Source organism: Dipteris shenzhenensis, chromosome 16 (genome assembly GCF_047967505.1).
Source record: "Dipteris shenzhenensis isolate YYH24624 ecotype China chromosome 16, Dip_SZ_1.0, whole genome shotgun sequence".
In the NCBI taxonomy this organism is placed as follows: Eukaryota; Viridiplantae; Streptophyta; class Polypodiopsida; order Gleicheniales; family Dipteridaceae; genus Dipteris; species Dipteris shenzhenensis.
Window position 1 is genome coordinate 11,183,427 of NC_141611.1, and position 14,759 is coordinate 11,198,185.

Here is a 14,759-nt window from a genome sequence, read left to right on the forward strand (position 1 = left end):
TGTACAAAAATTGAGGTTTTGGTAATCCACATGGACTCTTAAGTCCTTCATGTTGCTTTGGCATAATGACAAAGGGTGATACCCACTCATTGTATTACAAAATGATTTGTGAATTTCTACCTTAACTAGTAGAGAAAATTTAAGATTTAGTCGATGAAATCTTTGCATAATGGCTTGGTATCACCCTCTAAATAAATCCTATGCTTAAAATTTTATTCGAGCATACTCTTAAGAACTTTATATCTCCATGCTAACATTTTTTAATTCCGTAAGCAAAGTTTCATAATCAACCCTTTCTCTAACACTTAATTGTGCCCCCTAGTTTACTATTTTTGAGTTCAAAATTCTAGTGGATGAACATCTCACAAGGTACAAAGGATTGAGAACATATGTTTGCATAATGATGTAGGCACCACAAAGCACATGGGAGATGCATTCGATGTCCCTGAACCTCCATTTTGTTGGATAGATGCATTCTCTGTCCCCAAAATGGCATAGAATCTCCTTTCTATTGGACAGATGATAGAAAGATCCATGGAAATTGTCTCTAGTATAACTAAGCATGCAGATCTAGGGAGCTTGAGAGAATATAAAAAAATTATAATATGTTCTATAAATGTTATGAGTCATGACACTAGAAAATCTAGCTTCATAAACTTTCGCGAGGATTTTATATTAATATATACATATAGCTTCAATAAAAACATCCATGATGACTACTTCTAGAAGACTTAGATATAATTCCTAAAACACAACTTTGAGTAACTCAACATCTTAAAATACTTTGAAGCCTTGGTTGTGTGTCATCATTTACTTCTAAAAGGTGACATATATCAAGAAAGTTAGAACAAGACTCCCATCCTTTCGTAGGCTCAAATGAGGCCACATTTACATTAAGAGGATGGCATGGATGTGGGTAAGGAAATGAAGACAGTCTTCTAAATCTTCGCTTGCACAGTAATGCATACATGTAGGTCATGTGAGCTAAAATTCTTTTTAAAAATTATTCAAGATTTGTATATTCACAAAACCTTTCCTAATAAGTAGTATTACAAAAGGTCTCAAGTAAGTTATAAAGGAATTTCTAAAGGTTAGGACAAAATCTCTGACCAAAATGTATATTTCCAAGCATTTTAGCAAATTTTATAGCTACTAGTTGGATTGCATTCCATGATTGGGCGTCCACTTCCTCTCATGTCCTTCTTGTACATAACTTTTGGGGCTGCACCACCCTATCTATTGTGTTACCCTTGTCCCGATTCTCCACGTGAGCTACTCTCTTCTGAGTTGCCACCTAAACTTCACCATAGCTTGGGTTACCCATTAATAAGATGTTAACACTCACCTCATTTTACTTTGAGGTGTGGCCTCATAGCTTGCCTCTATCCACATTTTCCAGGCATTGCTCAAAAGACAGAGTTCCACAAATTGGGCATCTCTAACTAGAGGCACGTTTGTACCTTTTCTATGGTGGGGCTTGGTGCTATCACTATTACTCTATTGGTGGGGTCTTCTACTTAGGTGATGAAGGTCTTTGGCATCGTAGGAGTTACTTTTTAGTGCTTTCAAGACCTTTGACCTAAGGCTTTATAGCTACAACTAGTGGGGTAGTCCTGGGCCAACTGGACTCATCAATATGGGGCAGGCATGTGCCCTATGGGGACACTCCTAGGATCTTCCATTCAATCTCACATTTTTAAGTTAAAGAATCAAGGGACCAAGGAAAAAGGCCTCTAATGTCAATTAGAGGAGCTTCAGGGGACCTTTCCTAGGCATTTATCTAGTCACACACTACTTGTCCAAGTTTTGGGTGCATCCAAGCTCTAGATTCAAACATAGTATCATGTTGGCATATAACATTATGTTGGGGCATAATCCACTTATCATAGGAGGGCTAGCAAAAGGTCTCTATATGATGAAAATATGTATCAGCCTCTATCAGGACACTTTTCAATAGCTATTCCACCAATTGTCAAAACTGGGAAAAATAAGAAGGCAGTTAGGACACTGTTAGAGGTGGGTTGGTAATTAAGTGATGGGTAGTGGCACCCATTTGTGCTACAAAAGCTTGCTGTTATGTATTACACCTCCAAGAGCTTCTATCATTCTCCACCCAACAACCATGACTTCATAGAGTTCTCCCTCATTTATCATGTGTGAACTCCCTTGTCCTAAGTTCCTTCTTCTCTTCCTTTCCTTGTGGAGCCTACTCTAGACATCTCCCCTAGACCCAGTGCATGCCATGTGGACCCCCTTAATACCAAGTGCTATTTCAAAGGACCTTACTCTGTTGACCCCTCTTGGCATCCTTCTATGATGCTAGGTCTATTTTGCCTAGGCATTATTTTGTGTATCCACCGTTGCACTGTCAAGCCCTCTTGGTCTCCCACCTCACCATAACCATGCCTCAAACTTGCACAATTATGGCTAACATAACATTATGTGTTTGCCAACTTCAAAATTTGATTGTCAAATGTGTTGGAGGTCACTCCCACTAGAGCTCGAAGCTGCTCCAAAGATAGCTCAAGGTATCTTGTAGATATTTGCTCAGTGTTCTCCCTCATTTATCATGTGTGAACTCCCTTGTCCTAAGTTCCTTCTTCTCTTCCTTTCCTTGTGGAGCCTACTCTAGACATCTCCCCTAGACCCAGTGCATGCCATGTGGACCCCCTTAATACCAAGTGCTATTTCAAAGGACCTTACTCTGTTGACCCCTCTTGGCATCCTTCTATGATGCTAGGTCTATTTTGCCTAGGCATTATTTTGTGTATCCACCGTTGCACTGTCAAGCCCTCTTGGTCTCCCGCCTCACCATAACCATGCCTCAAACTTGCACAATTATGGCTAACATAACATTATGTGTTTGCCAACTTCAAAATTTGATTGTCAAATGTGCTGGAGGTCACTCCCACTAGAGCTCGAAGCTGCTCCAAAGATAGCTCAAGGTATCTTGTAGATATTTGCTCAGTTGTGTTAGGTGGATCCTAGAACATATCCACTGTATTCCCAAAATTGGACTCCCCACCTTGATCAAAATGGTGGCTAGAGATGGTGGTTTGTGTTTCCTTATCCAATAACAAAAGTGTTTGGGCAAGAGCTTGATCTTTAATTTTTGCATCTTCCTCAGCTACGTATGTGGTGTCCTTGACTAAGCTAGCTGCAGCATTAATAGGAACAATGGTGGTGGCACTTGAGCTATCAGCTACACCTGCCACCCAAGCTGTCTCACCTATTTCCAAAATTGAAGTATATCCCCCTTATCCTATAGCATCCTCTTCATCGTCATGATATTTCCACCTTGCATTTACGCCAGGGTGCTCCAAGTGTTGGTCCAATTCCTAGAGTAGGGCTTGAATTCATTTGAGCTTGGCCACTCATTGGTGCAACACTGTGTTCTCCATTGTACTCTACTACATCTCCGTATACACTCCAATCAGATCTTCAAGCATTCTTCCTAATGCACCATTAGCTTCCATTGGGAGGATATGGTTTCTTGATCCAACTTGAAGGAACCCATGGCCTCATTGTCCTGATGTAATAAGAGGTGCTATAGCTAGTCATGCTCTATCTGCAAGTGAGTGAGCTTGTTATTAGTCTCCTTCTCCCTAACTTTAACAAGCTTGACTATCCACTAGTCTTGTATCTCCCTTATGTATCTAGCATGCTCCTAGTGCTCATAAACTAAAGCTTGTGGAGGGATCCACGTTTTGGCAAGATATTGGATTATGCGAGCTACTTCCACAGGGCCAACTCTCTAAGTTGCTACCAAGTTGTAGAAACAACCTCACAATTAGCCAGATCTTTAGAGTAGAAGAGAGGTTGATTCCCTCTCCTGGCACTACATTCCGGGAAGGTGAGTACCTTCCTAGCAACTTTTAGGATGAGCAATGAAACTTTCTTGGAGGCCGTTGCATATCACCCTCCGCTTCATGGGACTTCCCTATCACGGCCTTACCTTTGTTTCCTTATTTCCCATCTAGCATGGTAGAGGATCTTGGAATTGCTGAAGCACCCCCATCTTGTAACACCTTGTCCTAGTTTGAGGCTCTAAGATCACTGAGACCGGTGGTCTCTCTTGCATTCTCATCCCTTGTGTAGTCCAGATGAGCTATGATCGTTTATGCCCCAAAAAGAGGCACAAAGCTAGTGCCCAAGCTTAGGCTTTAGATGTGGTAACTTTGTTCTAAGCCTCTTTTTCTACTTTTGATGCAATCCTTCCAACCTCCACTACAGCCTCTTCTAAGCTTGTTGAACCTGTAGGGTCCTTAGGGACATCCTTCTCTATATTTGGCTCTATAATAGATCCCCCTTTGTTTGGATCTATAATAGGTCTCCCTTTCTCTGTGCTCCCAACTATTTGAGTCAATCATCTAACTTTCCTCTCCTTTGTCTCGTGTATTCTCTTAGTCTTACCCCTCTGGTATTACTATACTTGGTTTTGGGGTGACTTGCCCTTCTGCATCCCCATGGCAGATTCATCTAGAGCTCTATGTCTTTCAACTCTGAGCTTTTCTTCTCCATGCCAATAGTGTCGATGATAGCTCCTTCATCCATGTTAATGCCAGTTATGGCTTCTATTTTACTAGTCTAAGTTGCTTCTTGGAGTGCTAGTAAGATTTGGGCATGTGGTCGAGATGAACGAGGCTCAAAGAGGCTAGTGGAGATGAATAAGGCTTATGGATGACGGGAGGTGGTACCTTAGGAGGGTGGTGGACCAACCATAAATGAGTGCATCTCATGTCCTCCTGCAACTTGGTCAAGTATACCATCTGTGAATGGAATGAGAAAAGGATATGACACAGTTTGGGCATTTAATTTCTTGTCATATACACACCCCCTAAGTTTCCCATTTTTCTTAAGTACTAACACATTAGGAAAAACCAATCTACTGTTAGCTTTTAGCTTGAGAGTGAGCACAACGAGTGGAAACTAGAAGCTAGCAAGAGGGAGAGAGATCACAAGGACAAAAGAGAAGGGAGATATGGAAACAATGTGAAGACCTTGAGTATACAAAGGTTAGGGCCATTGTATTTCACTCTTAGAAAGACTCTCTTAGGATTCTTTAAGTAGATCCAAGAGTTCCACCAAGGTAAGATAAGGCAACCACTTGATTGTACAACCTCCATACAGTTATTTTTATCCAAGACCACAAGTACAAAGGACATGTCCCATCTGACCACATCATGAGGCCCATGTGCCCATGTGTCTCTTAATGTGAGAACCATGATGCCATCCAATTTCCTATTCTACCATTCTAGTAAGTGTCACAAATCCAAGATTCTTAACAGCCTCCCTCAATGTAACATTGGAGAGAGTTACGTTAGCTACAAGGAATCATACTATCCTAGAGGCACAAAGATTAAGGATTTTTAATCTTAGGTATGTAGTAGGTAGAATTTTACAAATGTGATTCATGAAATATTTTCATCTAATGGTAATGTTGCCACCAAATTATTTTCCTCCTTCTTGCCATTACATTCCTGTGAGACGATAAGTGACCCAATTCTCCACATTTTTTGCATCGTTTCTTCTTGGGATCTTTGATGTAGTAGCTTGCCTGAGTATGTCCATTCTTTTTGCAAAAAGAACATTCGATGGCATTGGTTTTGGAGTACAATGCTACTGCTATTTCTAATGTAGAAGTACGATTTGATTTGAGTCGTTTCTCCTTATCAAGAAGAGAAGAAATGACTCGGACCTCAAGCATAGGATCAAGAACATTTTTCAATGTTGTTACTAAGGTAGCATATGACTTAGCGATAGCTTTTAAGAGTATAGCTATTGCATCCTCTTCCTCTATTTTAGCTTTTACAAATGTTAATTGCACCATAAGTCCCTTCATATGTGAAATGAAGGAACCAAGATCCCCTTGAGTGTACTCAAGAATAAAGAATTTGAATTTTAGAGCAATTTTAGATTTTACCCTTTGCACGATAGAGCTTTTCCATTTCATCACACTTGAGTTTAGCTATGGCCAACTCATCAATGTGGTGGACAAGGCTCTCATCAATAGTAAGCATAATGATGATTTATGCCCTTTTGTCATCTTAAACCTCATCAGGTTTGCTTGGGTCCAAGGTATTCTTACCATTTACATATGGCCATAGCCCCTTAAACATCAAGAGGTATTTAACTTGGGTTTGCCTTGAATAGAAATCCTTTCCATTAAATTTTTTGATTGAAGAGACTTTTTGGCCATCAAGAGGTCTTACTGTCGGCTTATGGATTGATTGGCAGTGTCCATACTTTTACAATAGTAATGGAGATATGTTTTCCTCTTGCTTGGTAAAAAATAAAAGGACTCTTGAGTGCAAAAAAGGAGTTTAGAACTTTGAAGAAAGATGATAAGGGAAAGAAGAACATGTGGCAAATCTTCTTCAACATTGGATTATGAAGGCTTTGAGAAAAGAACAGCGTCCCATGTCGATGAAGGATTCTCCATAGTGCACAACTTGCAAAAAACTAGACATTGGAGTTTCACCAAAGGGTTTAGACCCTTCCAGACACAGTGGAACAAACAAAGTTGGAAACTGTGGTTTCTACCTATGGATTCCACAACACGGTCTCCTCTAACAATTTGGCTCATCTACTACCACCCTGGGCGCCCCCCCATGCCCGACCCCGCTCACACCCCAACGCCTCATGCAGCCACACCATCCTACCCCCCGTCGAACCCCTCGACACCCCGTGCACCCGCACTATTGCATCCCCGTTGCACCCCCCGATGTCCTGCGCACCCGCATCATCCCGTCTCGCATCCCCGATGTGCCCTTGAGCAGTCGCATCGTCTCGACCCTGGACCTTGACACCGCCCCTCGGTCGTGGGCCCAGGCTCTCGTGTCATTCCGGACCCACGCCACGCACCTCTGTCCCCGTGCACCTACGTCCCTCTCGGGCCCCAATGCACCCTCGACGGTGGCGGTGCCCTCGATCTTCAAGAGGTTATAACTTTTGCATACAAGGTGGGATCGAGGTGAGTCTCAAACAGTTGCGACGAGCACGACATACTCTATGAGATACGAGCACGAGTCTTTTCGAGACTACTCGTCCCAAACATCAATTTGGGATCAACTATGTCTCGCTCTTGCATCCCCCCATTGCGCGCATGTCGTGTACCCCCCCATGGCCCCCCCCACCCCCTGCGCTCATCTCATACCCTCCCTTTTGGACGCATGTCACGTACCCCCCTCATGTCCACCCCCCCTTGCGTGCATGTTGTGCAACCCCCGTCTTGCGCGCATGTCACGTACCCCCCCTCTCCCCATCACCCACCCCCTTGCACGCATGTCGTGCCCCCCTCCCCCCTTGCGCGCATGTCGCACACCCCTCCCCCCCCTTTGCGCCCATGTCGCCCCCCGCCCCCGTGCTTGCGTACATGTCCCCCCACCAATTGGGCTCACCTTTGATTGTTCTACCCTCAAATGCCTTGTCTGAGACTTCTCATGCTTGGATTCGTTTATTATTGTGAACCTTTGCTGAAGTAGCTCTGCTTTTCTACTACTACTATGCCGAACTGCCCACTAGCTTTCTCTACTTGTTGTGAAGTTTCTTTGTTGCTCTTCTTTTGGGTTGCTTGAGCTAGAATGTCGATTTATGCACTGCTACTTTCCTTTTGCTGCTATTTTGCTCACCTTTGTTACTAACAATCATCCGCTACATGTGGTAGCTACTCAGTGGCTTTGTTACCATTCATGCTGCTGCAATGCATCCATGGCTTGACTTTTTGATCATGGCAATGATCTAGATCTTTATTTCACCTAGCTCTTTAGTCTGAGTCCATAACAAAAGGATTTCGGGTACATTACCAAATTTATGAAAATAACAATACCAAGAACAAAGAAACTATGAATCTAATTTAAACAAATTTATTATCTAAACTATGATCAAGATCCATTTCCACATCCAAACCTATAGTTCACAAGCTTTTCATAGTATGGATCCTTAATCTAAATCACAACTCTCATGTGTTGTTCATTTTGGGTCCATCAATCTAGAACACAATTACACCTACATGCAAAGTATATACTAATTCTTTACTTAGATCTCTAGTTAGGGTCCATGGTCTAAAGTTTGCTAGAGGTGAGAGTTCGCTATGGGAGAGATTTCACTTATTGGAGAAAGTTCTCTATAAGAGAGAATTCACTATTAGAATGTGTGTACACACACAAGTATTAGTCACCATGTGTCCATTAGTCTAGGTTTATCAATCTAGAATCGAGTTTTGCCTAGATGCATTGCAAGGGTTCATGTGGAAGAAATGGTAGAGGCTAGATAGTATGAGGATGCAACTTGTGAATTTGTTTTCTTTCATGACCTTAGGAATCTTTTTGCCTACATCCCCATCATTAAAATAGTTCACATAGCAAGACTTTAAAAGAGAAAAGGCCATCCCAAAAGAAGGAATCAATTTATTAAAGAAATGTTGAGCTGAAGGTAATTGAGTATATCTTGGTAAGATGTTTATTGACCCCCTAAGAACCACACAAGAAGACTCACAAGTGGATGTGATTAAGGTGGTAGATGAGTGGCATGTGGGAGCTAGAAGGAAAGAACCATAAAGCATACAATAATATGTTCAAGAATCAAGTGCAAGTGACAACATCAATCATGGGCAAATGAGATGACCCACACAGAACCCATATAAGTAGTGATGACAACTTGCTATGGGCTAGACGTAGAAAGAGCTAGAGCCTGACTCGAGCCTAAAAGGAGTCATCAAGCCTTGGTTATATTTTGTGCTGTTATGCTAGATTTGAGAGGGGTGCGCATACATACACAAGGCACTAAGCACAAAGCCATTGACTATTGATAATTAGGCTCAAAACCCCCTATGAGACTTGACATTTCCTTCATCATCTGGCCTATGTATTTAATGTTCATTTCACGTCATACATTTACAACCATGGTGGAGAGACCTTTTGTATAATGATGCTCAATTTCCTAACACCCAATAGAATTAGTAGTAGCACTTGGCACATAAGATAGTTGATAGGTTGCACAAGCAAACACCCAAGTAGCCAAGGGAAAAAATTTGCCAAATTTTGGCAAGCACAACGGGAGTGGTGTAGAGGAATATTGCCAAGGCCCTCTATGTTCCAACGATAGTTCTCATCGATGGGATGAAGAAGCATGGAATTGCTAGAACAACCTAGTGCTAGAATCAACTCTTCCCTATAGGATGTTCTCTTGGAGTAGAAGAAAGGAGCCCAGGAAGATCACCTAGGACAAGAATCCCAAACCAGCGGGGACGTTGCCGCTCTATTAGTATGACCTAGAGGAGCAACATTGACAATGGAAGAAGGCACAAACTTTTACCAATCTCACAATCAAGTAATGGTGGAAAGACCTTACATTTAGCTAACTGAGGTGGGGAAAAAGTCTATAAAACGTTTTCTTGAAAAAAGGGACCAAGTAAATCAATTGGGTGATCCAAGGATTCATGTTGACAAGGCATGAATTGTGCCAACTACTTGATTGATATCCTACTTCAAAAGAGACATACTAGTATCAATTGAAGACTTGTGGACTCTCAAAACCTATGCATCTATAGGTATCTCAATGAAAGAGTGAAATTGAGAAATTATGAGGACACCTAATGTCGATGGAAGAGTATAGATGAGCACTCACTACAACACTTGGTGCCATTCGAAATGCCTAAAAAGAGGTTTGAATGCCATCAAAGGTATGATTCCCAACAAGAGAAGAATCTTAGACAAGGTAGAATGGATTGGCAAAACCAAGTACTAAGAAGATCAAAAGGGAACTTAGAATTGGCAATGGATGATTGAAGGCCATCTCTGGCACACTAACTACAAACTGACAGATGATGCACTCAGTACACAAAGTGGCGATGTGAGTGAGTGAATCAGAGGGAGAGAATAAAACTGAAATGTATGAATGCCCAAAGGGTTGAATACAATTGTATGGAGGGGCTGAAACCCTCAACTGCAAAATTGGAAAGAAACTAGACTACCTAGAGGATGCGAATCCTCACTAAATCCCTGAAGAGGCTAAGGCTACCCTGCTGGTCTGCTCTGCGGGGAGGCTTGGCTCTATTTCTCGAAAGGATTGAAGGCTTGAGGAGTGGATGGAGAATGAGGGCTAAGGGGGTTTCTTTCATAGGGCCCCCTTGGGCTGCAAAATACCAACCAGCAGGGCCCACCCTACTACTGCACCACTGACTGGGGCTGATGTGACCGACTGGTTGCTACTGATGTGGCACTGACCAGTCCATGTGCCTTCGTGGCTTCACACTGGCTGCTGAGCTAGCGCCTCTGGTATGACTATTCTTGTGTCATGTCCTTGCTAGTTGATTGCATGGTAGTCCCACGTGGTAGTTGCTGACGAGGCTACCTATGTGGTAGGCCATGTGGCTGCTTACATGGGCTATTATTGAGCTAGCTACCTACGTGGTAGTCTAGCATGGCCATGAGTTGTGGATGCCCATGACGTCCCCTTCTATTGAAACTCAAGCTAGGGTATCAAAGGGGCCTCCCATCGTGCTGATGGAGGTGACTGTCTGTGGTATACGTGGATGATAAATCTAGATTTGAATGCCTGGGTCCTGAATCTAGAGGTGATCTCTTAGTTCATGAAGCCTGATCTATAGGAAGTGAGTTTCCGGGTCTGGTGCTAACTTCTAGTAAGGATATTGGCCATGGGTTAATACTATAAGATGATGCTCCATGTGGTTTTCCTTGGTGCATTTAGGTGATAGGTACGGAGGAAGACTATTGGGTTTGAGATAGGCATTCTGGTCTTGTTGTAACCTTGGTGCCTACTCTAACACTGTACCCTACTGTATGATTGTGTCTTGATGGAGCTGGTCTTGAACCCCTCGAATGACTGATATCAAAGGTCGAGGTGGAACCTTAATCTAATAGATGAACTTGGACCCATGGCCTGGGATTTTGACATCCAAGCCTGGTCAGACTAGGTGCCACCATCATGCTCCCGAGATGACCTCTCTACTACCTGAGTACGTGTGACCCTGAGTGGCCAACTGTGTACACACCCTGAGATCTTCAAAGTGAATAAAGCTACCTCCATGTTGTTCTTTATCTACTCCCCTGGAAATGCACCATTCAAGGTCATTAGTTTCATTGGTGTAAGAGGCAACTAAAGCTTTTAAGCTACTTTGGTGGAGATGATGTCCTCGAAAATGCTTGAATCTACTAGGATAAGGACCTCCGACCTGTCCATAAAATTGAATCATATTGAAAAACTGATGAGGCTCCCCCTTTTGTTCAGCTTCAAGCTCTTGGATGACTACTGAGGTTGTCCCTACAATGTACTGCTCATCAAGCTTCTTGATGACTACTGAGGTTTGTGAGGCTATTCCTGAACCACTTGATGCGGCTCTTGCTACTAGAATCTTCTGGTATTGCACACATATTTCTTATTATGGACCGGCACATGACAATGGAAGCATCAGTTCTCCTTGGCATAGAGTGCTTGTGTCATTGTATCCAAGTACCCGCCATAGCCATTGTTGTCCTTCGCCATCCAGCTCTTCTTCTACTACCCATTCCCACCATCATCTGGTGTGGAATCATGGGACTTCATACCGTTGACCTACTTGGATCCTTGACCCTTGTGCATGAGCTTAAAGTTTTGAGGAAGCTTGTATGCACTCATAATACCACGGCCTGAAACTTCTGACATACCACTAGATGTTTGTACGCAGCCCATGGAGAAATTTGCTCAATTTTTTAATGTCCTCTAGCTACAACTATATAAGCACCTGAATGAACTTATTGGCATAATGATTTACTGTCTCGGTGTCTCCCTAGCGTAGCTAGGAGAATTGACTCTGAAGCCTGTCTAGGTACCATGGTGGCAAGAATCGTGATCTAAGATCTTTCACAAATTCCGTCCAACTATAGAAAGGTGTCTCCTCATCTGCATCATAGTGGTCTTTCTGCCACTTGAGCCACCAGTTGACCGCCTCGCTTGTGAGGTGCATGAATGCTAGGATGCACTACTTGTTGTCCTTCATAGGCCTCAGTGAAAAATAACTTTTGAACTGATTGAGCCACGAAGTCAACACTAAGGGTTACTACTTACCATCGTATCGTGTGAAGTTGAACTTCCCCAGAAAGGAAGGCTTGGCTGGACGTGGAAGTCTCTCCTTTTCTCCCCTCACTAGTCAGAGTAGAGAAATGAGAAGCTACCGATCCCATTGTGACAATGGAGGGGATTACAAGTCCATAAAGGTTAAAATCTTTGTCGTCATATGGGAGTAAATGGTAGTTCACATCACGAAGATACACTCCTAAGCAAAATGGAATCTGTGAGTGCAAAAGCATAGTCATTATAAGATGTATACTCAATAAGAAGGTAGGATTGGATAGAAGTATTTGGACTAGCAGTTTATCTCATGAACAAGAGTCCCACAGCTCTTTTATACAACAACATGCCAGAAGAGGCTTTCATTGGCATTAAGCCCTATGTCATCACTTTTCTATGCTCATGTTCTAGATGCACTAAGGAACAAGCTTGATGTCAAGTCAATCAATTGTGTCTTAATAGGTATGTAAAAGAATCAAAGGCATATCAGTCAAGCAGAGAATGAACGTGTCTAAAGTTTTAATCATTGATTCGGCTTTGTCGCATCTTGCTAATATTGCTTCAACATTTGTATCGACTCAGTCTTCAAATATAATGATGCAAATGGTTTCTTTGCCAGCACCACTAGATAGTGCACAATCTACGATGACCACTTAAGAGTTAAGACAAGAAAAGGTCTTCCACATAGTGAACACCACCACTACCGTGGTCATTGATATCTCACAAAGAGTTCCACCACCACCAATCTCAAAAGACCTCATTGTGATTGCAAGGCACCCAAAAGGTGGACCTATAAGAGCAAGTATGCATTCATGGCCAAAGTGATGGAATTCGAAGAGTTCATTCCAAGGAGCAATGCAAGTTTGTCTAGTGCATATGCAAATGAGCTATGTGGGCATCCATAGTATATAGTATGAACCTAAATTTGAAGCAGAAACTATGCAACCCACCCCCTCCTTTCCGCGCCCCCAAACAAAAGAAAAAGTATAACAATTGATCTAACACCATAGACAATGAATTTTTATCAAAAGAGGCTAGATAGAATGAATAATGTAAAAAACCTCTCTCAAGCGAACTCCAACTAGAAAAAATCTTGCCAATAAAGACCTTAATCACAAGCAAGCTAACCTTAAAAGGCCATACAAAAACAATCACACAAAAATGCTCACCTATGAACTCATGCAAACAAGCTAACCATAGAACAATTTCCTTGAAAAGGCTTGTGTTAGTATCACATTTACCACAAGAGTTTCCTCGAATCTCAATTGCTTCACACGTCAAGGACATACATATGTATGAGTGCTATGTATAGTTTCTTTTTCTTACATGTAAATTCATACAACTTTTTCTTAGCCACCTCCATGTCATGTGTCATCGGAAAGAGTGTCATTCTCGTGCACTCCTAACTAGCAATGCTTCTATCATTAAAATCCATGGTTAGAACATATATGCCACAAATTTGAAAGCTCATAAAACAAGATATAGTTATTTTGATGCCACATACATATATTCATAAAAAGCTAATGTAGGCAACCCTCCCACATTTAAGTGTGATTTCTTGGAATGAATACCAAGGACTCATCAATTTACATTGGTTCCTTTCATCTTCATCAATCTAAAGGACTTATTTGTTTCAATGCACAATTCCTTTTATTGTTTCGCTTGCTAATGGTTCCATTACAAGGTTCAAGTTGAAACTCCCAACTTCTTGAAGCACAACTTATTCTTTTGGGTATTGGGTCAAACAAAAGCCTTCTCATCTTTGAACAATTTTTAAAATAAACAGTATGGCCTTCCCCTACTTTTGCAAGCTTTTCATAAAATATTTAAAGAATTACAATCTCTTCCAAGCCTCAACACTTACCTAAGAATATTAAATCAACCTCTATTTAAGACAATCTGAATAGGATCAAAATCTCTATCCCCGAGTCAAGTGGTCAATAAATTCTGATTTCGTTATACAATTTGTACCATCAATTTCATGTCAATTTCTTCTTTTTACAACAATATTCATGCAAATTACATATTATGTTTTCACATTTACATACTCAAGTTTTGGCTTCTCTAAATGCAAAACTAAAACACAAAAGAATGGAGTTACATTCCATAAAACACAAAAAACACAACCTAGGAACAATTGATGCGAAAACTCTTATCATGAGTGCCAAAACTACCAAAATGCTAGGACTTCTTCACAACATTAGTTCTGCCTAGTTTTGTGTTTTGTAACATGCTAAGAACATTTTCATATGTTCAATCCTCATGAGCCTCATGGAACAAGGAAATGACTAACTTTCTTTTGAAACCATCTATTTTATATTCCAAGGATTACTATTTACCTAAACAACATATTAATATAATAACATAAAACTTGAAATTTTCAGTGCTCACGAAAAACCGGGATTAAGTTTCAAATGAACGGAAGTGAAGAAAAATAAATTTAGAGGTCACAAAAACCTGCACTTTTTTTGCAAATAGTTATAAAATATGTAAAACCTTTAATTTTATGAAATTCTATCCCCAATTTTATGATCTTGGAGATTTTTTGGATTTTAACAAAAAACGTTTTCTATGAACTCTACTTGAATCCATTCCCTTCCACTTTCTTAGAATTGAAATGCATATTCTTCGAGATTGAAACTTATATTACATCACCTTGGCTTCTCTGCAAACCTGACGTCCAAGAGGTA